The sequence below is a fragment of the Lissotriton helveticus genome, chromosome 1_2 (genome assembly GCF_964261635.1).
Source record: "Lissotriton helveticus chromosome 1_2, aLisHel1.1, whole genome shotgun sequence".
NCBI lineage: Eukaryota > Metazoa > Chordata > Amphibia > Caudata > Salamandridae > Lissotriton > Lissotriton helveticus.
Window position 1 is genome coordinate 338,799,954 of NC_136058.1, and position 22,523 is coordinate 338,822,476.

Sequence of the window (22,523 nt, forward strand, 5' to 3'; positions counted from 1 at the left end):
GTGAGAGCAATTTGAGTTCTTATGCAATCTCACAATGACATTTCCACAACTTCCATTTCAATTTTGTCTCATTTTACTTGACACTCTGTCCACTGAGGGATCTATAAATGATAAGTTCCTTGAAAAACGAGAGTTGAGGAATATCCAGGAACTGGTTTTCTTAATGAAAAACGATCAGTTTGCATACTACTTTAAAGAGGGAGCCCGGCTAGCTCAGTCGGTAGAGCATGAGACTCTTAATCTCAGGGTCGTGGGTTCGAGCCCCATGTTGGGTGAAAACGAGTAATTTTTGCAGGATTATTTCATTGGCTCTCATAATATGGCAATTAATCTTGCATTAGGCATGCAATAACTCCCAAAAATTGTATATCTTTGGTTTCCCATTGGTGGGAAATGTAACTTCAAGATTAGGTAGGGCATTAGTCTAGATTAACATACAGCGATATTACTCCTATTCAAGTACTAAACAGGCCAACCTGAACTGTAAAACATCCCCTAAGTGGAGGTAAGGCATCAGTTAGGAGTGAACTGAACACTCATGTAATGGGCAATTTGACTTCAAATAAAGTGTGGAAGGCATTAACATTACTTTTGAAATGTTATTCTGAGGAGAGAAAACAGGGGAATTAGCTCAAATGGTAGAGCGCTTGCTTAGCATGCGAGAGGTAGCGGGATCGATACCCGCATTCTCCATTCTAAAATGTACATACATTATATTTTTAACTTGTCATTGCCAAGCTTGTTGCATAGTAAGAACAGATAAATCACAGATGGCTTTCATATATGGTCACATCATAACAACTAAAGGGGTTTTATCAAAAGGATTTAGGTATTTGTTAGCTTGTGAGAGCAATTTGAGTTCTTATGCAATCTCACAATGACATTTCCACAACTTCCATTTCAATTTTGTCTCATTTTACTTGACACTCTGTCCACTGAGGGATCTATAAATGATAAGTTCCTTGAAAAACGAGAGTTGAGGAATATCCAGGAACTGGTTTTCTTAATGAAAAACGATCAGTTTGCATACTACTTTAAAGAGGGAGCCTGGCTAGCTCAGTCGTTAGAGCATGAAACTCTTAATCTAAGGGTCGTGGGTTCGAGCCCCACGTTGGGCGAAAACAAGTAATTTTTGCACGATTATTGCATTGGATCTCATAATATGGCAATTAATCTTGCATTAGACATGCAATAACTCCCAAAAAATGTATATCTTTGGTTTCCCATTGGTGGGAAATGTAACTTCAAGATTAGGTAGGGCATTAGTCTAGATTAACATACAGCGATATTACTCCTATTCAAGTACTAAACAGGCCAACCTGAACTGTAAAACATCCCCTAAGTGGAGGTAAGGCATCAGTTAGGAGTGAACTGAACACTCATGTAATGGGCAATTTGACTTCAAATAAAGTGTGGAAGGCATTAACATTACTTTTGAAATGTTATTCTGAGGAGAGCAAACAGGGGAATTAGCTCAAATGGTAGAGCGCTTGCTTAGCATGCGAGAGGTAGCGGGATCGATACCCGCATTCTCCATTCTAAAATGTACATACATTATATTTTTAACTTGTCATTGCCAAGCTTGTTGCATAGTAAGAACAGATAAATCACAGATGGCTTTCATATATGGTCACATCATAACAACTAAAGGGGTTTTATCAAAAGGATTTAGGTATTTGTTAGCTTGTGAGAGCAATTTGAGTTCTTATGCAATCTCACAATGACATTTCCACAACTTCCATTTCAATTTTGTCTCATTTTACTTGACACTCTGTCCACTGAGGGATCTATAAATGATAAGTTCCTTGAAAAACGAGAGTTGAGGAATATCCAGGAACTGGTTTTCTTAATGAAAAACGATCAGTTTGCATACTACTTTAAAGAGGGAGCCTGGCTAGCTCAGTCGGTAGAGCATGAAACTCTTAATCTCAGGGTCGTGGGTTCGAGCCCCACGTTGGGCGAAAACAAGTAATTTTTGCACGATTATTGCATTGGATCTCATAATATGGCAATTAATCTTGCATTAGACATGCAATAACTCCCAAAAAATTTATATCTTTGGTTTCCCATTGGTGGGAAATGTAACTTCAAGATTAGGTAGGGCATTAGTCTAGATTAACATACAGCGATATTACTCCTATTCAAGTACTAAACAGGCCAACCTGAACTGTAAAACATCCCCTAAGTGGAGGTAAGGCATCAGTTAGGAGTGAACTGAACACTCAAGTAATGGGCAATTTGACTTCAAATAAAGTGTGGAAGGCATTAACATTACTTTTGAAATGTTATTCTGAGGAGAGCAAACAGGGGAATTAGCTCAAATGGTAGAGCGCTTGCTTAGCATGCGAGAGGTAGCGGGATCGATACCCGCATTCTCCATTCTAAAATGTACATACATTTTATTTTTAACTTGTCATTGCCAAGCTTGTTGCATAGTAAGAACAGATAAATCACAGATGGCTTTCATATATGGTCACATCATAACAACTAAAGGGGTTTTATCAAAAGGATTTAGGTATTCGTTAGCTTGTGAGAGCAATTTGAGTTCTTATGCAATCTCACAATGACATTTCCACAACTTCCATTTCAATTTTGTCTCATTTTACTTGACACTCTGTCCACTGAGGGATCTATAAATGATAAGTTCCTTGAAAAACAAGAGTTGAGGAATATCCAGGAACTGGTTTTCTTAATGAAAAATGATCAGTTTGCATACTACTTTAAAGAGGGAGCCCGGCTAGCTCAGTCGGTAGAGCATGAGACTCTTAATCTCAGGGTCGTGGGTTCGAGCCCCACGTTGGGCGAAAACGAGTACTTTTTGCAGGATTATTGCATTGGATCTCATAATATGGCAATTAATCTTGCATTAGACATGCAATAACTCCCAAAAATTGTATATCTTTGGTTTCCCATTGGTGGGAAATGTAACTTCAAGATTAGGTAGGGCATTAGTCTAGATTAACATACAGCGATATTACTCCTATTCAAGTACTAAACAGGCCAACCTGAACTGTAAAACATCCCCTAAGTGGAGGTAAGGCATCAGTTAGGAGTGAACTGAACACTCATGTAATGGGCAATTTGACTTCAAATAAAGTGTGGAAGGCATCAACATTACTTTTGAAATGTTATTCTGAGGAGAGCAAACAGGGGAATTAGCTCAAATGGTAGAGCGCTTGCTTAGCATGCGAGAGGTAGCGGGATCGATACCCGCATTCTCCATTCTAAAATGTACATACATTATATTTTTAACTTGTCATTGCCAAGCTTGTTGCATAGTAAGAACAGATAAATCACAGATGGCTTTCATATATGGTCACATCATAACAACTAAAGGGGTTTTATCAAAAGGATTTAGGTATTTGTTAGCTTGTGAGAGCAATTTGAGTTCTTATGCAATCTCACAATGACATTTCCACAACTTCCATTTCAATTTTGTCTCATTTTACTTGACACTCTGTCCACTGAGGGATCTATAAATGATAAGTTCCTTGAAAAACGAGAGTTGAGGAATATCCAGGAACTGGTTTTCTTAATGAAAAACGATCAGTTTGCATACTACTTTAAAGAGGGAGCCTGGCTAGCTCAGTTGGTAGAGCATGAAACTCTTAATCTCAGGGTCGTGGGTTCGAGCCCCACGTTGGGCGAAAACAAGTAATTTTTGCAGGATTATTGCATTGGATCTCATAATATGGCAATTAATCTTGCATTAGACATGCAATAACTCCCAAAAAATTTATATCTTTGGTTTCCCATTGGTGGGAAATGTAACTTCAAGATTAGGTAGGGCATTAGTCTAGATTAACATACAGCGATATTACTCCTATTCAAGTACTAAACAGGCCAACCTGAACTGTAAAACATCCCCTAAGTGGAGGTAAGGCATCAGTTAGGAGTGAACTGAACACTCATGTAATGGGCAATTTGACTTCAAATAAAGTGTGGAAGGCATTAACATTACTTTTGAAATGTTATTCTGAGGAGAGCAAACAGGGGAATTAGCTCAAATGGTAGAGCGCTTGCTTAGCATGCGAGAGGTAGCGGGATCGATACCCGCATTCTCCATTCTAAAATGTATATACATTTTATTTTTAACTTGTCATTGCCAAGATTGTTGCATAGTAAGAACAGATAAATCACAGATGGCTTTCATATATGGTCACATCATAACAACTAAAGGGGTTTTATCAAAAGGATTTAGGTATTCGTTAGCTTGTGAGAGCAATTTGAGTTCTTATGCAATCTCACAATGACATTTCCACAACTTCCATTTCAATTTTGTCTCATTTTACTTGACACTCTGTCCACTGAGGGATCTATAAATGATAAGTTCCTTGAAAAACGAGAGTTGAGGAATATCCAGGAACTGGTTTTCTTAATGAAAAACGATCAGTTTGCATACTACTTTAAAGAGGGAGCCCGGCTAGCTCAGTCGGTAGAGCATGAGACTCTTAATCTCAGGGTCGTGGGTTCGAGCCCCATGTTGGGTGAAAACGAGTAATTTTTGCAGGATTATTTCATTGGCTCTCATAATATGGCAATTAATCTTGCATTAGGCATGCAATAACTCCCAAAAATTGTATATCTTTGGTTTCCCATTGGTGGGAAATGTAACTTCAAGATTAGGTAGGGCATTAGTCTAGATTAACATACAGCGATATTACTCCTATTCAAGTACTAAACAGGCCAACCTGAACTGTAAAACATCCCCTAAGTGGAGGTAAGGCATCAGTTAGGAGTGAACTGAACACTCATGTAATGGGCAATTTGACTTCAAATAAAGTGTGGAAGGCATTAACATTACTTTTGAAATGTTATTCTGAGGAGAGAAAACAGGGGAATTAGCTCAAATGGTAGAGCGCTTGCTTAGCATGCGAGAGGTAGCGGGATCGATACCCGCATTCTCCATTCTAAAATGTACATACATTATATTTTTAACTTGTCATTGCCAAGCTTGTTGCATAGTAAGAACAGATAAATCACAGATGGCTTTCATATATGGTCACATCATAACAACTAAAGGGGTTTTATCAAAAGGATTTAGGTATTTGTTAGCTTGTGAGAGCAATTTGAGTTCTTATGCAATCTCACAATGACATTTCCACAACTTCCATTTCAATTTTGTCTCATTTTACTTGACACTCTGTCCACTGAGGGATCTATAAATGATAAGTTCCTTGAAAAACGAGAGTTGAGGAATATCCAGGAACTGGTTTTCTTAATGAAAAACGATCAGTTTGCATACTACTTTAAAGAGGGAGCCTGGCTAGCTCAGTCGTTAGAGCATGAAACTCTTAATCTAAGGGTCGTGGGTTCGAGCCCCACGTTGGGCGAAAACAAGTAATTTTTGCACGATTATTGCATTGGATCTCATAATATGGCAATTAATCTTGCATTAGACATGCAATAACTCCCAAAAAATGTATATCTTTGGTTTCCCATTGGTGGGAAATGTAACTTCAAGATTAGGTAGGGCATTAGTCTAGATTAACATACAGCGATATTACTCCTATTCAAGTACTAAACAGGCCAACCTGAACTGTAAAACATCCCCTAAGTGGAGGTAAGGCATCAGTTAGGAGTGAACTGAACACTCATGTAATGGGCAATTTGACTTCAAATAAAGTGTGGAAGGCATTAACATTACTTTTGAAATGGTATTCTGAGGAGAGCAAACAGGGGAATTAGCTCAAATGGTAGAGCGCTTGCTTAGCATGCGAGAGGTAGCGGGATCGATACCCGCATTCTCCATTCTAAAATGTACATACATTATATTTTTAACTTGTCATTGCCAAGCTTGTTGCATAGTAAGAACAGATAAATCACAGATGGCTTTCATATATGGTCACATCATAACAACTAAAGGGGTTTTATCAAAAGGATTTAGGTATTTGTTAGCTTGTGAGAGCAATTTGAGTTCTTATGCAATCTCACAATGACATTTCCACAACTTCCATTTCAATTTTGTCTCATTTTACTTGACACTCTGTCCACTGAGGGATCTATAAATGATAAGTTCCTTGAAAAACGAGAGTTGAGGAATATCCAGGAACTGGTTTTCTTAATGAAAAACGATCAGTTTGCATACTACTTTAAAGAGGGAGCCTGGCTAGCTCAGTCGGTAGAGCATGAAACTCTTAATCTCAGGGTCGTGGGTTCGAGCCCCACGTTGGGCGAAAACAAGTAATTTTTGCACGATTATTGCATTGGATCTCATAATATGGCAATTAATCTTGCATTAGACATGCAATAACTCCCAAAAAATTTATATCTTTGGTTTCCCATTGGTGGGAAATGTAACTTCAAGATTAGGTAGGGCATTAGTCTAGATTAACATACAGCGATATTACTCCTATTCAAGTACTAAACAGGCCAACCTGAACTGTAAAACATCCCCTAAGTGGAGGTAAGGCATCAGTTAGGAGTGAACTGAACACTCAAGTAATGGGCAATTTGACTTCAAATAAAGTGTGGAAGGCATTAACATTACTTTTGAAATGTTATTCTGAGGAGAGCAAACAGGGGAATTAGCTCAAATGGTAGAGCGCTTGCTTAGCATGCGAGAGGTAGCGGGATCGATACCCGCATTCTCCATTCTAAAATGTACATACATTTTATTTTTAACTTGTCATTGCCAAGCTTGTTGCATAGTAAGAACAGATAAATCACAGATGGCTTTCATATATGGTCACATCATAACAACTAAAGGGGTTTTATCAAAAGGATTTAGGTATTCGTTAGCTTGTGAGAGCAATTTGAGTTCTTATGCAATCTCACAATGACATTTCCACAACTTCCATTTCAATTTTGTCTCATTTTACTTGACACTCTGTCCACTGAGGGATCTATAAATGATAAGTTCCTTGAAAAACAAGAGTTGAGGAATATCCAGGAACTGGTTTTCTTAATGAAAAATGATCAGTTTGCATACTACTTTAAAGAGGGAGCCCGGCTAGCTCAGTCGGTAGAGCATGAGACTCTTAATCTCAGGGTCGTGGGTTCGAGCCCCACGTTGGGCGAAAACGAGTACTTTTTGCAGGATTATTGCATTGGATCTCATAATATGGCAATTAATCTTGCATTAGACATGCAATAACTCCCAAAAATTGTATATCTTTGGTTTCCCATTGGTGGGAAATGTAACTTCAAGATTAGGTAGGGCATTAGTCTAGATTAACATACAGCGATATTACTCCTATTCAAGTACTAAACAGGCCAACCTGAACTGTAAAACATCCCCTAAGTGGAGGTAAGGCATCAGTTAGGAGTGAACTGAACACTCATGTAATGGGCAATTTGACTTGAAGTAAAGTGTGGAAGGCATTAACATTACTTTTGAAATGTTATTCTGAGGAGAGCAAACAGGGGAATTAGCTCAAATGGTAGAGCGCTTGCTTAGCATGCGAGAGGTAGCGGGATCGATACCCGCATTCTCCATTCTAAAATGTACATACATTATATTTTTAACTTGTCATTGCCAAGCTTGTTGCATAGTAAGAACAGATAAATCACAGATGGCTTTCATATATGGTCACATCATAACAACTAAAGGGGTTTTATCAAAAGGATTTAGGTATTTGTTAGCTTGTGAGAGCAATTTGAGTTCTTATGCAATCTCACAATGACATTTCCACAACTTCCATTTCAATTTTGTCTCATTTTACTTGACACTCTGTCCACTGAGGGATCTATAAATGATAAGTTCCTTGAAAAACGAGAGTTGAGGAATATCCAGGAACTGGTTTTCTTAATGAAAAACGATCAGTTTGCATACTACTTTAAAGAGGGAGCCTGGCTAGCTCAGTCGGTAGAGCATGAAACTCTTAATCTCAGGGTCGTGGGTTCGAGCCCCACGTTGGGCGAAAACAAGTAATTTTTGCAGGATTATTGCATTGGATCTCATAATATGGCAATTAATCTTGCATTAGACATGCAATAACTCCCAAAAATTGTATATCTTTGGTTTCCCATTGGTGGGAAATGTAACTTCAAGATTAGGTAGGGCATTAGTCTAGATTAACATACAGCGATATTACTCCTATTCAAGTACTAAACAGGCCAACCTGAACTGTAAAACATCCCCTAAGTGGAGGTAAGGCATCAGTTAGGAGTGAACTGAACACTCATGTAATGGGCAATTTGACTTCAAATAAAGTGTGGAAGGCATTAACATTACTTTTGAAATGTTATTCTGAGGAGAGCAAACAGGGGAATTAGCTCAAATGGTAGAGCGCTTGCTTAGCATGCGAGAGGTAGCGGGATCGATACCCGCATTCTCCATTCTAAAATGTACATACATTATATTTTTAACTTGTCATTGCCAAGCTTGTTGCATAGTAAGAACAGATAAATCACAGATGGCTTTCATATATGGTCACATCATAACAACTAAAGGGGTTTTATCAAAAGGATTTAGGTATTTGTTAGCTTGTGAGAGCAATTTGAGTTCTTATGCAATCTCACAATGACATTTCCACAACTTCCATTTCAATTTTGTCTCATTTTACTTGACACTCTGTCCACTGAGGGATCTATAAATGATAAGTTCCTTGAAAAACAAGAGTTGAGGAATATCCAGGAACTGGTTTTCTTAATGAAAAACGATCAGTTTGCATACTACTTTAAAGAGGGAGCCCGGCTAGCTCTGTCGGTAGAGCATGAGACTCTTAATCTCAGGGTCGTGGGTTCGAGCCCCACGTTGGGCGAAAACAAGTAATTTTTGCAGGATTATTTCATTGGCTCTCATAATATGGCAATTAATCTTGCATTAGGCATGCAATAACTCCCAAAAATTGTATATCTTTGGTTTCCCATTGGTGGGAAATGTAACTTCAAGATTAGGTAGGGCATTAGTCTAGATTAACATACAGCGATATTACTCCTATTCAAGTACTAAACAGGCCAACCTGAACTGTAAAACATCCCCTAAGTGGAGGTAAGGCATCAGTTAGGAGTGAACTGAACACTCATGTAATGGGCAATTTGACTTCAAATAAAGTGTGGAAGGCATTAACATTACTTTTGAAATGTTATTCTGAGGAGAGCAAACAGGGGAATTAGCTCAAATGGTAGAGCGCTTGCTTAGCATGCGAGAGGTAGCGGGATCGATACCCGCATTCTCCATTCTAAAATGTACATACATTATATTTTTAACTTGTCATTGCCAAGCTTGTTGCATAGTAAGAACAGATAAATCACAGATGGCTTTCATATATGGTCACATCATAACAACTAAAGGGGTTTTATCAAAAGGATTTAGGTATTTGTTAGCTTGTGAGAGCAATTTGAGTTCTTATGCAATCTCACAATGACATTTCCACAACTTCCATTTCAATTTTGTCTCATTTTACTTGACACTCTGTCCACTGAGGGATCTATAAATGATAAGTTCCTTGAAAAACGAGAGTTGAGGAATATCCAGGAACTGGTTTTCTTAATGAAAAACGATCAGTTTGCATACTACTTTAAAGAGGGAGCCTGGCTAGCTCAGTCGGTAGAGCATGAAACTCTTAATCTCAGGGTCGTGGGTTCGAGCCCCACGTTGGGCGAAAACAAGTAATTTTTGCAGGATTATTGCATTGGATCTCATAATATGGCAATTAATCTTGCATTAGACATGCAATAACTCCCCAAAAATTTATATCTTTGGTTTCCCATTGGTGGGAAATGTAACTTCAAGATTAGGTAGGGCATTAGTCTAGATTAACATACAGCGATATTACTCCTATTCAAGTACTAAACAGGCCAACCTGAACTGTAAAACATCCCCTAAGTGGAGGTAAGGCATCAGTTAGGAGTGAACTGAACACTCATGTAATGGGCAATTTGACTTCAAATAAAGTGTGGAAGGCATTAACATTACTTTTGAAATGTTATTCTGAGGTGAGCAAACAGGGGACTTAGCTCAAATGGTAGAGCGCTTGCTTAGCATGCGAGAGGTAGCGGGATCGATACCCGCATTCTCCATTCTAAAATGTACATACATTTTATTTTTAACTTGTCATTGCCAAGCTTGTTGCATAGTAAGAACAGATAAATCACAGATGGCTTTCATATATGGTCACATCATAACAACTAAAGGGGTTTTATCAAAAGGATTTAGGTATTCGTTAGCTTGTGAGAGCAATTTGAGTTCTTATGCAATCTCACAATGACATTTCCACAACTTCCATTTCAATTTTGTCTCATTTTACTTGACACTCTGTCCACTGAGGGATCTATAAATGATAAGTTCCTTGAAAAACGAGAGTTGAGGAATATCCAGGAACTGGTTTTCTTAATGAAAAACGATCAGTTTGCATACTACTTTAAAGAGGGAGCCTGGCTAGCTCAGTCGGTAGAGCATGAAACTCTTAATCTCAGGGTCGTTCGTTCGAGCCCCACGTTGGGCGAAAAAAAGTAATTTTTGCAGGATTATTGCATTGGATCTCATAATATGGCAATTAATCTTGCATTAGACATGCAATAACTCCCAAAAATTGTATATCTTTGGTTTCCCATTGGTGGGAAATGTAACTTCAAGATTAGGTAGGGCATTAGTCTAGATTAACATACAGCGATATTACTCCTATTCAAGTGCTAAACAGGCCAACCTGAACTGTAAAACATCCCCTAAGTGGAGGTAAGGCATCAGTTAGGAGTGAACTGAACACTCATGTAATGGGCAATTTGACGTCAAATAAAGTGTGGTAGGCATTAGCATTACTTTTGAAATGTTATTCTGAGGGAGCACACAGGGGAATTAGCTCAAATGGTAGAGCGCTCGCTTAGCATGCGCGAGGTAGCGGGATCGATGCCCGCATTCTCCATTCTAAAATGTACATACATTTTATTTTTAACTTGTCATTGCCAAGCTTGTTGCATAGTAAGATCAGATAAATCACAGATGGCTTTCATATATGGTCACATCATAACAACTAAAGTGGTTTTATCAAAAGGGTTTAGGTATTCGTTAGCTTGTGAGAGCAATTTGAGTTCTTATGCAATCTCACAATGACATTTCCACAACTTCCATTTCAATTTTGTCTCATTTTACTTGACACTCTGTCCACTGAGGGATCTATAAATGATAAGTTCCTTGAAAAACGAGAGTTGAGGAATATCCAGGAACTGGTTTTCTTAATGAAAAACGATCAGTTTGCATACTACTTTAAAGAGGGAGCCCGGCTAGCTCAGTCGGTAGAGCATGAGACTCTTAATCTCAGGGTCGTGGGTTCGAGCCCCACGTTGGGTGAAAACGAGTAATTTTTGCAGGATTATTTCATTGGCTCTCATAATATGGCAATTAATCTTGCATTAGACATGCAATAACTCCCAAAAATTGTATATCTTTGGTTTCCCATTGGTGGGAAATGTAACTTCAAGATTAGGTAGGGCATTAGTCTAGATTAACATACAGCGATATTACTCCTATTCAAGTACTAAACAGGCCAACCTGAACTGTAAAACATCCCCTAAGTGGAGGTAAGGCATCAGTTAAGAGTGAACTGAACACTCATGTAATGGGCAATTTGACGTCAAATAAAGTGTGGTAGGCATTAACATTACTTTTGAAATGTTATTATGAGGGAGCACACAGGGGAATTAGCTCAAATGGTAGAGCGCTCGCTTAGCATGCGACAGGTAGCAGGATCGATGCCCGCATTCTCCATTCTAAAATGTACATACATTTTATTTTTAACTTGTCATTGCCAAGCTTGTTGCATAGTAAGAACAGATAAATCACAGATGGCTTTCATATATGGTCACATCATAACAACTAAACGGGTTTTATCAAAAGGGTTTAGGTATTTGTTAGCTTGTGAGAGCAATTTGAGTTCTTATGCAATCTCACAATGACATTTCCACAACTTCCATTTCAATTTTGTCTCATTTTACTTGACACTCTGTCCACTGAGGGATCTATAAATGATAAGTTCCTTGAAAAACGAGAGTTGAGGAATATCTAGGAACTGGTTTTCTTAATGAAAAACGATCAGTTTGCATACTACTTTAAAGAGGGAGCCTGGCTAGCTCAGTCGGTAGAGCATGAAACTCTTAATCTCAGGGTCGTGGGTTCGAGCCCCACGTTGGGCGAAAACAAGTAATTTTTGCATGATTATTGCATTGGATCTCATAATATGGCAATTAATCTTGCATTAGACATGCAATAACTCCCAAAAATTGTATATCTTTGGTTTCCCATTGGTGGGAAATGTAACTTCAAGATTAGGTAGGGCATTAGTCTAGATTAACATACAGCGATATTACTCCTATTCAAGTACTAAACAGGCCAACCTGAACTGTAAAACATCCCCTAAGTGGAGGTAAGGCATCAGTTAGGAGTGAACTGAACACTCATGTAATGGGCAATTTGACGTCAAATAAAGTGTGGTAGTCATTAACATTACTTTTGAAATGTTATTCTGACGGAGCACACAGGGGAATTAGCTCAAATGGTAGAGCGCTCGCTTAGCATGCGACAGGTAGCGGGATCGATGCCCGCATTCTCCATTCTAAAATGTACATACATTTTATTTTTAACTTGTCATTGCCAAGCTTGTTGCATAGTAAGAACAGATAAATCACAGATGGCTTTCATATATGGTCACATCATAACAACTAAACGGGTTTTATCAAAAGGGTTTAGGTATTCGTTAGCTTGTGAGAGCAATTTGAGTTCTTATGCAATCTCACAATGACATTTCCACAACTTCCATTTCAATTTTGTCTCATTTTACTTGACACTCTGTCCACTGAGGGATCTATAAATGATAAGTTCCTTGAAAAACAAGAGTTGAGGAATATCCAGGAACTGGTTTTCTTAATGAAAAACGATCAGTTTGCATACTACTTTAAAGAGGGAGCCCGGCTAGCTCAGTCGGTAGAGCACGAGACTCTTAATCTCAGGGTCGTGGGTTCGAGGCCCACGTTGGGTGAAAACGAGTAATTTTTGCAGGATTATTTCATTGGCTCTCATAATATGGCAATTAATCTTGCATTAGGCATGCAATAACTCCCAAAAATTGTATATCTTTGGTTTCCCATTGGTGGGAAATGTAACTTCAAGATTAGGTAGGGCATTAGTCTAGATTAACATACAGCGATATTACTCCTATTCAAGTACTAAACAGGCCAACCTGAACTGTAAAACATCCCCTAAGTGGAGGTAAGGCATCAGTTAGGAGTGAACTGAACACTCATGTAATGGGCAATTTGACTTCAAATAAAGTGTGGAAGGCATTAACATTACTTTTGAAATGTTATTCTGAGGAGAGCAAACAGGGGAATTAGCTCAAATGGTAGAGCGCTTGCTTAGCATGTGAGAGGTAGCGGGATCGATACCCGCATTCTCCATTCTAAAATGTACATACATTTTATTTTTAACTTGTCATTGCCAAGCTTGTTGCATAGTAAGAACAGATAAATCACAGATGGCTTTCATATATGGTCACATCATAACAACTAAAGGGGTTTTATCAAAAGGATTTAGGTATTTGTTAGCTTGTGAGAGCAATTTGAGTTCTTATGCAATCTCACAATGACATTTCCACAACTTCCATTTCAATTTTGTCTCATTTTACTTGACACTCTGTCCACTGAGGGATCTATAAATGATAAGTTCCTTGAAAAACGAGAGTTGAGGAATATCTAGGAACTGGTTTTCTTAATGAAAAACGATCAGTTTGCATACTACTTTAAAGAGGGAGCCTGGCTAGCTCAGTCGGTAGAGCATGAAACTCTTAATCTCAGGGTCGTGGGTTCGAGCCCCACGTTGGGCGAAAACAAGTAATTTTTGCATGATTATTGCATTGGATCTCATAATATGGCAATTAATCTTGCATTAGACATGCAATAACTCCCAAAAATTGTATATCTTTGGTTTCCCATTGGTGGGAAATGTAACTTCAAGATTAGGTAGGGCATTAGTCTAGATTAACATACAGCGATATTACTCCTATTCAAGTACTAAACAGGCCAACCTGAACTGTAAAACATCCCCTAAGTGGAGGTAAGGCATCAGTTAAGAGTGAACTGAACACTCATGTAATGGGCAATTTGACGTCAAATAAAGTGTGGTAGGCATTAACATTACTTTTGAAATGTTATTCTGAGGGAGCACACAGGGGAATTAGCTCAAATGGTAGAGCGCTCGCTTAGCATGCGACAGGTAGCGGGATCGATGCCCGCATTCTCCATTCTAAAATGTACATACATTTTATTTTTAACTTGTCATTGCCAAGCTTGTTGCATAGTAAGAACAGATAAATCACAGATGGCTTTCATATATGGTCACATCATAACAACTAAACGGGTTTTATCAAAAGGGTTTAGGTATTCGTTAGCTTGTGAGAGCAATTTGAGTTCTTATGCAATCTCACAATGACATTTCCACAACTTCCATTTCAATTTTGTCTCATTTTACTTGACACTCTGTCCACTGAGGGATCTATAAATGATAAGTTCCTTGAAAAACAAGAGTTGAGGAATATCCAGGAACTGGTTTTCTTAATGAAAACGATCAGTTTGCATACTACTTTAAAGAGGGAGCCCGGCTAGCTCAGTCGGTAGAGCATGAGACTCTTAATCTCAGGGTCGTGGGTTCGAGCCCCACGTTGGGTGAAAACGAGTAATTTTTGCAGGATTATTTCATTGGCTCTCATAATATGGCAATTAATCTTGCATTAGGCATGCAATAACTCCCAAAAATTGTATATCTTTGGTTTCCCATTGGTGGGAAATGTAACTTCAAGATTAGGTAGGGCATTAGTCTAGATTAACATACAGCGATATTACTCCTATTCAAGTACTAAACAGGCCAACCTGAACTGTAAAACATCCCCTAAGTGGAGGTAAGGCATCAGTTAGGAGTGAACTGAACACTCATGTAATGGGCAATTTGACTTCAAATAAAGTGTGGAAGGCATTAACATTACTTTTGAAATGTTATTCTGAGGAGAGCAAACAGGGGAATTAGCTCAAATGGAAGAGTGCTTGCTTAGCATGCGAGAGGTAGCGGGATCGATACCCGCATTCTCCATTCTAAAATGTACATACATTTTATTTTTAACTTGTCATTGCCAAGCTTGTTGCATAGTAAGAACAGATAAATCACAGATGGCTTTCATATATGGTCACATCATAACAACTAAAGGGGTTTTATCAAAAGGATTTAGGTATTCGTTAGCTTGTGAGAGCAATTTGAGTTCTTATGCAATCTCACAATGACATTTCCACAACTTCCATTTCAATTTTGTCTCATTTTACTTGACACTCTGTCCACTGAGGGATCTATAAATGATAAGTTCCTTGAAAAACGAGAGTTGAGGAATATCCAGGAACTGGTTTTCTTAATGAAAAACGATCAGTTTGCATACTACTTTAAAGAGGGAGCCTGGCTAGCTCAGTCGGTAGAGCATGAAACTCTTAATCTCAGGGTCGTGGGTTCGAGCCCCACGTTGGGCGAAAACAAGTAATTTTTGCAGGATTATTGCATTGGATCTCATAATATGGCAATTAATCTTGCATTAGACATGCAATAACTCCCAAAAATTGTATATCTTTGGTTTCCCATTGGTGGGAAATGTAACTTCAAGATAAAGTAGGGCATTAGTCTAGATTAACATACAGCGATATTACTCCTATTCAAGTACTAAACAGGCCAACCTGAACTGTAAAACATCCCCTAAGTGGAGGTAAGGCATCAGTTAGGAGTGAACTGAACACTCATGTAATGGGCAATTTGACGTCAAATAAAGTGTGGTAGTCATTAACATTACTTTTGAAATGTTATTCTGAGGGAGCACACAGGGGAATTAGCTCAAATGGTAGAGCGCTCGCTTAGCATGCGAGAGGTAGCGGGATCGATGCCCGCATTCTACATTCTAAAGTTTACATACATTTTATTTTTAACTTGTCATTGCCAAGCTTGTTGCATAGTAAGAACAGATAAATCACAGATGGCTTTCATATATGGTCACATCATAACAACTAAAGTGGTTTTATCAAAAGGGTTTAGGTATTCGTTAGCTTGTGAGAGCAATTTGAGTTCTTATGCAATCTCACAATGATATTTCCACAACTTCCATTTCAATTTTGTCTCGTTTTACTTGACACTCTGTCCACTGAGGGATCTATAAATGATAAGTTCCTTGAAAAACGAGAGTTGAGGAATATCCAGGAACTGGTTTTCATAATGAAAAACGATCAGTTTGCATACTACTTTAAAGAGGGAGCCCGGCTAGCTCAGTCGGTAGAGCATGAGACTCTTGATCTCAGGGTCGTGGGTTCGAGCCCCACGTTGGGCGAAAACGAGTAATTTTTGCAGGATTATTGCATTGGATCTCATAATATGGCAATTAATCTTGCATTAGACATGCAATAACTCCCAAAAATTGTATATCTTTGGTTTCCCATTGGTGGGAAATGTAACTTCAAGATTAGGTAGGGCATTAGTCTAGATTAACATACAGCGATATTACTCCTATTCAAGTACTAAACAGGCCAACCTGAACTGTAAAACATCCCCTAAGTGGAGGTAAGGCATCAGTTAGGAGTGAACTGAACACTCATGTAATGGGCAATTTGACTTCAAATAAAGTGTGGAAGGCATTAACATTACTTTTGAAATGTTATCCTGAGGCGAGCAAACAGGGGAATTAGCTCAAATGGTAGAGCGCTTGCTTAGCATGCGAGAGGTAGCTGGATCGATACCCGCATTCTCCATTCTAAAATGTACATACATTTTATTTTTAACTTGTCATTGCCAAGCTTGTTGCATAGTAAGAACAGATAAATCACAGATGGCTTTCATATATGGTCACATCATAACAACTAAAGGTGTTTTATCAAAAGGATTTAGGTATTCGTTAGCTTGTGAGAGCAATTTGAGTTCTTATGCAATCTCACAATGACATTTCCACAACTTCCATTTCAATTTTGTCTCATTTTACTTGACACTCTGTCCACTGAGGGATCTATAAATGATAAGTTCCTTGAAAAACGAGAGTTGAGGAATATCTAGGAACTGGTTTTCTTAATGAAAAACGATCAGTTTGCATACTACTTTAAAGAGGGAGCCTGGCTAGCTCAGTCGGTAGAGCAGGGGTGCCCAAACCTGTCCTGGCGGGCCGTATCCATGCCAGATTTTTGGGATATCCCCATCTGGTGATCACGGTTCGATCCCCGGCGCCGGCGGCAGATCAGAGTGCCCAGGACGGGGTCCATGTGACCCGGGCAGTCCTATCCCCTGGGTGTACGTGGTTGTCCGACATGTCGGTCGTATTTGCTTTTACGTACCGGATCGGAATCGGCCCCCATAAAATCGTACGTAAAGTATATAGCAAATCAACCTGAAATCTGCTGGGTCAGAAAGGGCTCGATTCCGATCCGTGTCGGAAGGTTAGGAGTCCGTACGAATTTGTCGGGACGGCATGGCAGAGTGCCCGGGATGGGCTCCATGGCTCTTGGGCAGTCGTCCCCCGGGCGTCCGGGGCTCCATCCAGGCCGACGGCATGGCAGAGTGCCCGGGACGGGCTCCATGCGTCCCGGGCATTCGTCCCCCGGGCGTCCGGGGCTCCATCCAGGCCGGCGGCAAGGCAGTGTGCCCGGGTCGGGCTCCATGCGTCCCGGGCATTCGTCCCCCGGGCGCCTGAAACTGCTGGGTCAGAGAGGGCTCGATTCCGATCCGTGTCGTAAGGTTAGGAGTCCGTACGAATTTGTCAGGACGGCATGGCAGAGTGCCCGGGACGGGCTCCATGCGTCCCGGGCATTCGTCCCCCGGGCGTCCGGGGCTACATCCAGGCTGACGGTATGGCAGAGTGCCCGGGTCGGGCTCCATGGTTTTCACGGTGGTCCTCCCCTGGGTGTCAGGGGGCTCCTGGCCGACGGCATGGAAAAGTACCCAGGACGGGCTCCATGCGTCCCGGGCATTTGTCCCCCGGGCGTCCGGGGCTCCATCCAGGCCGACGGCATGGCAGAGTGCCCGGGTCGGGCTCCATGGTTTCCAGGGTGGTCCTCCCCAGGGTGTCGGGGCGCTCCATGCCGAAGGCATGGAAAAGTGCCCAGGACGGGCTCCATGCGTCCCGGGCATTTGTCCCCCGGGCGTCCGGGGCTCCATCCAGGCCGACGGCATGGCAGAGTGCCCGGGTCGGGCTCCATGGCTTTCACGGTGGTCCTCCCCTGGGTGTCTGGGGGCTCCAGGCCGAAGGCATGGAAAAGTGCCCAGGACGGGCTCCATGCGTCCCGGGCACGGGCACGGGGACGGGGACAGGGTCGGGAGAGTCCAGGCGGCTTCACTTCCGTGTCCAGCCATCTGATCGCCCAGATTCCCTCGGCCATCTGCTCGCCCGGATCCCCTCGGGCATCTGGTCGCCCGCAACGCTTTCCTGAGGGGCGACCAGATGGCCGAACTTCCCTGGAAGTCCCGATGAGGTGCCATTCGCCGCCCGGATCCCAGCGAGGGCTCCAGGAGGTTGGGTACATTCGCGCCTTGGGTCCCCTCTGTCACCTCGCGTGCACAGATTACAAGAAAAGGGGGTAATTTTCCTCCGGATTACTAGGGAGAAGGGTACGCCCGGACACCCCTCCGAGGCTGGTGGTTCTCTGCCATGGGGACCAGATGGGCTATGCCTGGGCAACACCTCCCTAGGCCACCCGGGGCTTCCTTCCTCCAGGCCAACTGCATGTCAAATTGCCCAGGACGGGCTCCATGGCTCCTGGGCAGTCGTCCCCCGGGCGTCCGGGGCTCCTTCCAGGCTGACGGCATTGAAAAGTGCCCAGGACGGGCTCCATGCGTCCCGGGCATTCGTCCCCTGGGCGTCCGGGGCTCCATCTTGGCTGACGGTATGGCAGAGTGCCCGGGTCGGGCTCCATGGTTTTCACGGTGGTCCTCCCCTGGGTGTCTGGGGGCTCCAGGCCGAAGGCATGGAAAAGTGCCCAGGACGGGCTCCATGCGTCCCGGGCATTCGTCCCCCCGGGCGTCCGGGGCACCCATCTCCATGAGGCCAACGGCATAGGCAAAGTACCCAGGACGGGCTCCATGGGTCCCGGGCAGACCTCCCCCCGGGCGTCCGGGGGTCCCACCTCCAGGCCGACGGAATGTCAAAGTACCCAGGACGGGCTCCATGGGTCCCGGGCAGCTTCCCCCGGGGCGTCCGGGGCACCCACCTCCAGGCCGACGGCATGTCAAAGTACCCAGGACGGGCTCCACGGGTCCCGGGCATTCCTCCCCCAGGTCGTCCGGGCCCTAGAGCTCCGGTGGTCCAACCTGCGCCTGAGGCCCAGCCGGGGTCCAAGAGCCCTGCCTTGCGTGGGCTGGCAGTCAGGAACCCTACCGCGAAGGCTTGGGGTGGATGGGGAGCTGGGAGTCCTTTCGATCCGGGCCATCTGGTCGCCCGCGATGCTTTCCAATGGGGCGACCAGATGGCCGGGCTTCCCTGGAAGTCCCGATGAGGTGCCATTCGCCTCCCGGATCCCAGCTAGGGCTCCATGAGCTCGGGTTCTTTTACGCCTTGGGTCCCCTCTGTCACCTCGCGTGCACGGATTGCAAGAAAGGGGGGTAATTTCCCTCCGGATTACTAGGGGCAGGGTACGCCCGGACACCTCTCCAGGGCTGGTGGTTCTCTGCCCGGGGACCAGATGAGATATGCCTGGGCAACACCTCCCCCGGGCGTCTGGGGGCTCCATTCTCCGGGCCAACGGCATGGCTCAATGCCCAGGACGGGCTCCACGTGTCCCGGACAGACCGCCCCTGGGCGTCCGGGGCACCCATCTCCAGGAGGCCAACGGGATGGCAAAGTACCCGGGAAGGGCTCCACGGGTCCCGGGCAGCCTTCCCCCGGGCGTCCGGGGCTCCCACCTCCAGGCCGACGGCATGTCACACTGCCCAGGACGGGCTCCATGGGCCCCGGACAGACCTCCCCCGGGCGTCCGGGGCACCCATCTCCAGGAGGCCAACAGCGTTGCAAAGTACCCGGAAAGGACTCCACCGGTACCGGGCAGTCCTCCCCCGGGCGTCCGGGGCACCCATCTCCATGAGGCCAACGGCATTGGCAAAGTACCCGGGAGGGGCTCCACGGGTCCCGGGCAGGCCTCCCCCGGGCGTCCAGGGCACCCACCTCCAGGCCGACGGCATGTAAAAGTGCCCAGGACGGGCTCCATGGGTCCCGGGCAGCCCACCCCCGGGCATCTTGGGCACCCATCTCCAGGAGGCCAACGGAGTTGCAAAGTACCCGGGAAGGGCTCCACGGGTACCGGGCAGTCCTCCCCCGGGCGTCCGGGGGGGGCTCCCTTCTCCAGGCCGACGGCATGGTTCAATGCCCAGGACGGGACGTCAAGTGGCCAGGACGGGCTCCATGCGTCCCGGGAATTCGTCCCGGGATAGGGACGGGGACGGGGTGGGGAAGAGTCCAGGCGGCTTCACCTCCATGCCCGGCCATCTGGTCGCCCGGATTCCCTCGGCCATCTGGTCGCCCGGATCCCCTCGGGCATCTGGTCGCCCGCAACGCTTTCCTATGGGGGGGGGGGACCAGATGGCCGAACTTCCCTGGAAGTCTTAATGAGGTGCCATTCGCCTCCCGGATCCCAGCGAGGGCTCCATGAGGTCGGGTTCTTTCACGCCTTGGGTCCCCTCTGTCACCTCGCGTGCACAGATTGCAAGAAAGGGGGGTAATTTGCCTCCGGATTACTATGGGGCAGGGTATGCCCGGACACCCCTCCAGGTTTGGTGGTTCTCTGCCATGGGGACCAGATGGGATATGCCTGGGCAACACCTCCCTAGGCCACCCGGAGCTTCCTTCCTCCAGGCCAACTGCATGTCAAATTGCCCAGGACGGGCTCCATGGCTCTTGGGCAGTCGTCCCCCGGGCGTCCGGTGCTCCATCCAGGCCGACGGCATGGCAGAGTGCCCGGGACAGGCTCCATGCGTCCCGGGCCTTCGTCCCCCCGGGCGTCCGGGGCTCCATCCAGGCTGACGGCATGGCAGAGTGCCCGGGACGGGCTCCACGGGCCCCGGGCGTCCGGGGCTCCCTTCCCCGGGCCAGCGGCATGTCAGAGTGCCCAGGATGGGCTCCACGGGCCCCGGTCATCCGGGGCACCCTTCCCCGGGCCAGCGGCATGTCAGAGTGCCCAGGACCAGTTCCACGGGTCCCGGGCAGTCCTCCCCCGGGCGTCCGGGGGGGGCTCCCTTCTCCAGGCCAAAGCATTTCAGAGTGCCCAGGACGGGCTCCACGGGTTCCGGGCGTCCAGGTCTCCCTTCCCCGGGCCAACGGCTTGTCAGAGTGCCCAGGACGGGCTCCACGGGCCCCGGGCGTCCGGGGCACCCTTCCCCGGGCCAGCGGCATGTCAGAGTGCCCAGGACGAGTTCCACGGGTCCCGGGCAGTCCTCCCCCCGGGTGTCCGGGGCTCCCTTCCCCGGGCCAAAGCATTTCAGAGTGCCCAGGACGGGCTCCACGGGTCCCGGACGTCCGGGGCTCCCTTCCCCGGGCCAACGGCATACAGGAGTGCCAAGGACGGGCTCCACGGGTCCCGGTCGTCTGGGGTCCCTCCCCCCCGGGCCAACAGCAGGTCAGAGTGCCCAGGACGGGCTCCACGGGTCCCGGGCAGCCCGCCCCCCGGGCGTTCGGGGCACCCATCTCCAGGAGGCCAACGGCGTTGCAAAGTACCCGGGAAGGGCTCCACGGGTACCGGGCAGTCCTCCCCCGGGCGTCCGGGGCTCCCTTCTCCAGGCCAACGACATGGTTCAATGCCCAGGACGGGCTCCATGTGTCCCGGACAGACCTCCCCCGGGCGTCCGGGGCACCCATCTCCAGGCCAACGGCATGGCTCAATGCCCAGGACGGGCTCCATGGGTCCGGGGAGGCGTCCCATGCGCCTCCGGGCTTGGGAGCCCCGGCTGGGTCCAGGGGCCCGGGCGGGCCCCCGGGTCGGGTGCTCCGGCCCTGGTCCCTGTCTCCCAGCCTACCGCACTGCCAAGGGCCTAGGAATGGGTTCCGTTGTTCCTGGGGAGCCTACCCTTGCTTGGCTGGGTTCAGGAGCAGTGGCTTGGGCCCCTGAGGGCCCGGGGAGGGCGGCCTCCCCACCCCGGGCTCTGTCCTTGGTCCTGCTGCGTGGCAGGGTGCCCGGGACGGGGTCCGGAGGGACCGGGGAGGCGTCCCATGCACCTCCGGGCTTGGGAGCCCCGGCTGGGTCCAGGGGCCCGGTCGGGCCCCGGGTCGGGTGCTCCGGCCCTGGTCCCTGTCTCCCAGCCTACCGCACTGCCAAGGGCCTAGGAATGGGTTCCGTTGTTCCCGGGGAGCCTCCCCTTGCTTGGCTGGGTTCAGGAGCAGTGGCTAGGGCCCCTGAGGGCCCGGGGAGGGCGGCCTCCCCACCCCGGGCTCTGTCCTTGGTCCTGCTGCGTGGCAGGGTGCCCGGGACGGGGTCCGGAGGGACCGGGGAGGCGTCCCATGCACCTCCGGGCTTGGGAGCCCCGGCTGGGTCCAGGGGCCCGGGCGGGCCCCGGGTCGGGTGCTCCGGCCCTGGGCCCTGTCTCCCAGCCTGCCGCACTG

General features: G+C 45.8%; 27 non-coding genes across 27 annotated transcripts; all 27 read left to right on the forward strand.

Moving 5' to 3' along the window:
- The first annotated feature begins 202 nt into the window (after positions 1-202).
- On the forward strand, positions 203-275 carry TRNAK-CUU (transfer RNA lysine (anticodon CUU)). Its single transcript has one exon. It is a non-coding gene; the product is annotated as a tRNA-Lys (tRNA).
- Positions 276-620: 345 nt separating this feature from the next.
- On the forward strand, positions 621-693 carry TRNAA-AGC (transfer RNA alanine (anticodon AGC)). Its single transcript has one exon. It is a non-coding gene; the product is annotated as a tRNA-Ala (tRNA).
- A 770-nt stretch (positions 694-1,463) lies between these two features.
- Positions 1,464-1,536, forward strand: TRNAA-AGC (transfer RNA alanine (anticodon AGC)). The gene has a single exon. It is a non-coding gene; the product is annotated as a tRNA-Ala (tRNA).
- Positions 1,537-1,888: 352 nt separating this feature from the next.
- TRNAK-CUU (transfer RNA lysine (anticodon CUU)) lies at positions 1,889-1,961 on the forward strand. The gene has a single exon. It is a non-coding gene; the product is annotated as a tRNA-Lys (tRNA).
- A 345-nt stretch (positions 1,962-2,306) lies between these two features.
- Positions 2,307-2,379, forward strand: TRNAA-AGC (transfer RNA alanine (anticodon AGC)). The gene has a single exon. It is a non-coding gene; the product is annotated as a tRNA-Ala (tRNA).
- A 352-nt stretch (positions 2,380-2,731) lies between these two features.
- TRNAK-CUU (transfer RNA lysine (anticodon CUU)) lies at positions 2,732-2,804 on the forward strand. The gene has a single exon. It is a non-coding gene; the product is annotated as a tRNA-Lys (tRNA).
- A 345-nt stretch (positions 2,805-3,149) lies between these two features.
- TRNAA-AGC (transfer RNA alanine (anticodon AGC)) lies at positions 3,150-3,222 on the forward strand. The gene has a single exon. It is a non-coding gene; the product is annotated as a tRNA-Ala (tRNA).
- Positions 3,223-3,574: 352 nt separating this feature from the next.
- On the forward strand, positions 3,575-3,647 carry TRNAK-CUU (transfer RNA lysine (anticodon CUU)). Its single transcript has one exon. It is a non-coding gene; the product is annotated as a tRNA-Lys (tRNA).
- A 345-nt stretch (positions 3,648-3,992) lies between these two features.
- On the forward strand, positions 3,993-4,065 carry TRNAA-AGC (transfer RNA alanine (anticodon AGC)). Its single transcript has one exon. It is a non-coding gene; the product is annotated as a tRNA-Ala (tRNA).
- A 352-nt stretch (positions 4,066-4,417) lies between these two features.
- On the forward strand, positions 4,418-4,490 carry TRNAK-CUU (transfer RNA lysine (anticodon CUU)). Its single transcript has one exon. It is a non-coding gene; the product is annotated as a tRNA-Lys (tRNA).
- Positions 4,491-4,835: 345 nt separating this feature from the next.
- TRNAA-AGC (transfer RNA alanine (anticodon AGC)) lies at positions 4,836-4,908 on the forward strand. Its single transcript has one exon. It is a non-coding gene; the product is annotated as a tRNA-Ala (tRNA).
- A 770-nt stretch (positions 4,909-5,678) lies between these two features.
- Positions 5,679-5,751, forward strand: TRNAA-AGC (transfer RNA alanine (anticodon AGC)). Its single transcript has one exon. It is a non-coding gene; the product is annotated as a tRNA-Ala (tRNA).
- Positions 5,752-6,103: 352 nt separating this feature from the next.
- On the forward strand, positions 6,104-6,176 carry TRNAK-CUU (transfer RNA lysine (anticodon CUU)). Its single transcript has one exon. It is a non-coding gene; the product is annotated as a tRNA-Lys (tRNA).
- A 345-nt stretch (positions 6,177-6,521) lies between these two features.
- On the forward strand, positions 6,522-6,594 carry TRNAA-AGC (transfer RNA alanine (anticodon AGC)). The gene has a single exon. It is a non-coding gene; the product is annotated as a tRNA-Ala (tRNA).
- A 352-nt stretch (positions 6,595-6,946) lies between these two features.
- Positions 6,947-7,019, forward strand: TRNAK-CUU (transfer RNA lysine (anticodon CUU)). Its single transcript has one exon. It is a non-coding gene; the product is annotated as a tRNA-Lys (tRNA).
- A 345-nt stretch (positions 7,020-7,364) lies between these two features.
- Positions 7,365-7,437, forward strand: TRNAA-AGC (transfer RNA alanine (anticodon AGC)). The gene has a single exon. It is a non-coding gene; the product is annotated as a tRNA-Ala (tRNA).
- Positions 7,438-7,789: 352 nt separating this feature from the next.
- Positions 7,790-7,862, forward strand: TRNAK-CUU (transfer RNA lysine (anticodon CUU)). The gene has a single exon. It is a non-coding gene; the product is annotated as a tRNA-Lys (tRNA).
- A 345-nt stretch (positions 7,863-8,207) lies between these two features.
- On the forward strand, positions 8,208-8,280 carry TRNAA-AGC (transfer RNA alanine (anticodon AGC)). Its single transcript has one exon. It is a non-coding gene; the product is annotated as a tRNA-Ala (tRNA).
- Positions 8,281-8,632: 352 nt separating this feature from the next.
- Positions 8,633-8,705, forward strand: TRNAK-CUU (transfer RNA lysine (anticodon CUU)). The gene has a single exon. It is a non-coding gene; the product is annotated as a tRNA-Lys (tRNA).
- A 345-nt stretch (positions 8,706-9,050) lies between these two features.
- TRNAA-AGC (transfer RNA alanine (anticodon AGC)) lies at positions 9,051-9,123 on the forward strand. The gene has a single exon. It is a non-coding gene; the product is annotated as a tRNA-Ala (tRNA).
- Positions 9,124-9,475: 352 nt separating this feature from the next.
- TRNAK-CUU (transfer RNA lysine (anticodon CUU)) lies at positions 9,476-9,548 on the forward strand. The gene has a single exon. It is a non-coding gene; the product is annotated as a tRNA-Lys (tRNA).
- Positions 9,549-11,160: 1,612 nt separating this feature from the next.
- Positions 11,161-11,233, forward strand: TRNAK-CUU (transfer RNA lysine (anticodon CUU)). Its single transcript has one exon. It is a non-coding gene; the product is annotated as a tRNA-Lys (tRNA).
- A 769-nt stretch (positions 11,234-12,002) lies between these two features.
- TRNAK-CUU (transfer RNA lysine (anticodon CUU)) lies at positions 12,003-12,075 on the forward strand. The gene has a single exon. It is a non-coding gene; the product is annotated as a tRNA-Lys (tRNA).
- A 1,612-nt stretch (positions 12,076-13,687) lies between these two features.
- Positions 13,688-13,760, forward strand: TRNAK-CUU (transfer RNA lysine (anticodon CUU)). The gene has a single exon. It is a non-coding gene; the product is annotated as a tRNA-Lys (tRNA).
- Positions 13,761-14,528: 768 nt separating this feature from the next.
- Positions 14,529-14,601, forward strand: TRNAK-CUU (transfer RNA lysine (anticodon CUU)). The gene has a single exon. It is a non-coding gene; the product is annotated as a tRNA-Lys (tRNA).
- Positions 14,602-15,371: 770 nt separating this feature from the next.
- Positions 15,372-15,444, forward strand: TRNAK-CUU (transfer RNA lysine (anticodon CUU)). Its single transcript has one exon. It is a non-coding gene; the product is annotated as a tRNA-Lys (tRNA).
- Positions 15,445-16,213: 769 nt separating this feature from the next.
- Positions 16,214-16,286, forward strand: TRNAK-CUU (transfer RNA lysine (anticodon CUU)). Its single transcript has one exon. It is a non-coding gene; the product is annotated as a tRNA-Lys (tRNA).
- The last annotated feature ends 6,237 nt before the right edge of the window (positions 16,287-22,523 follow it).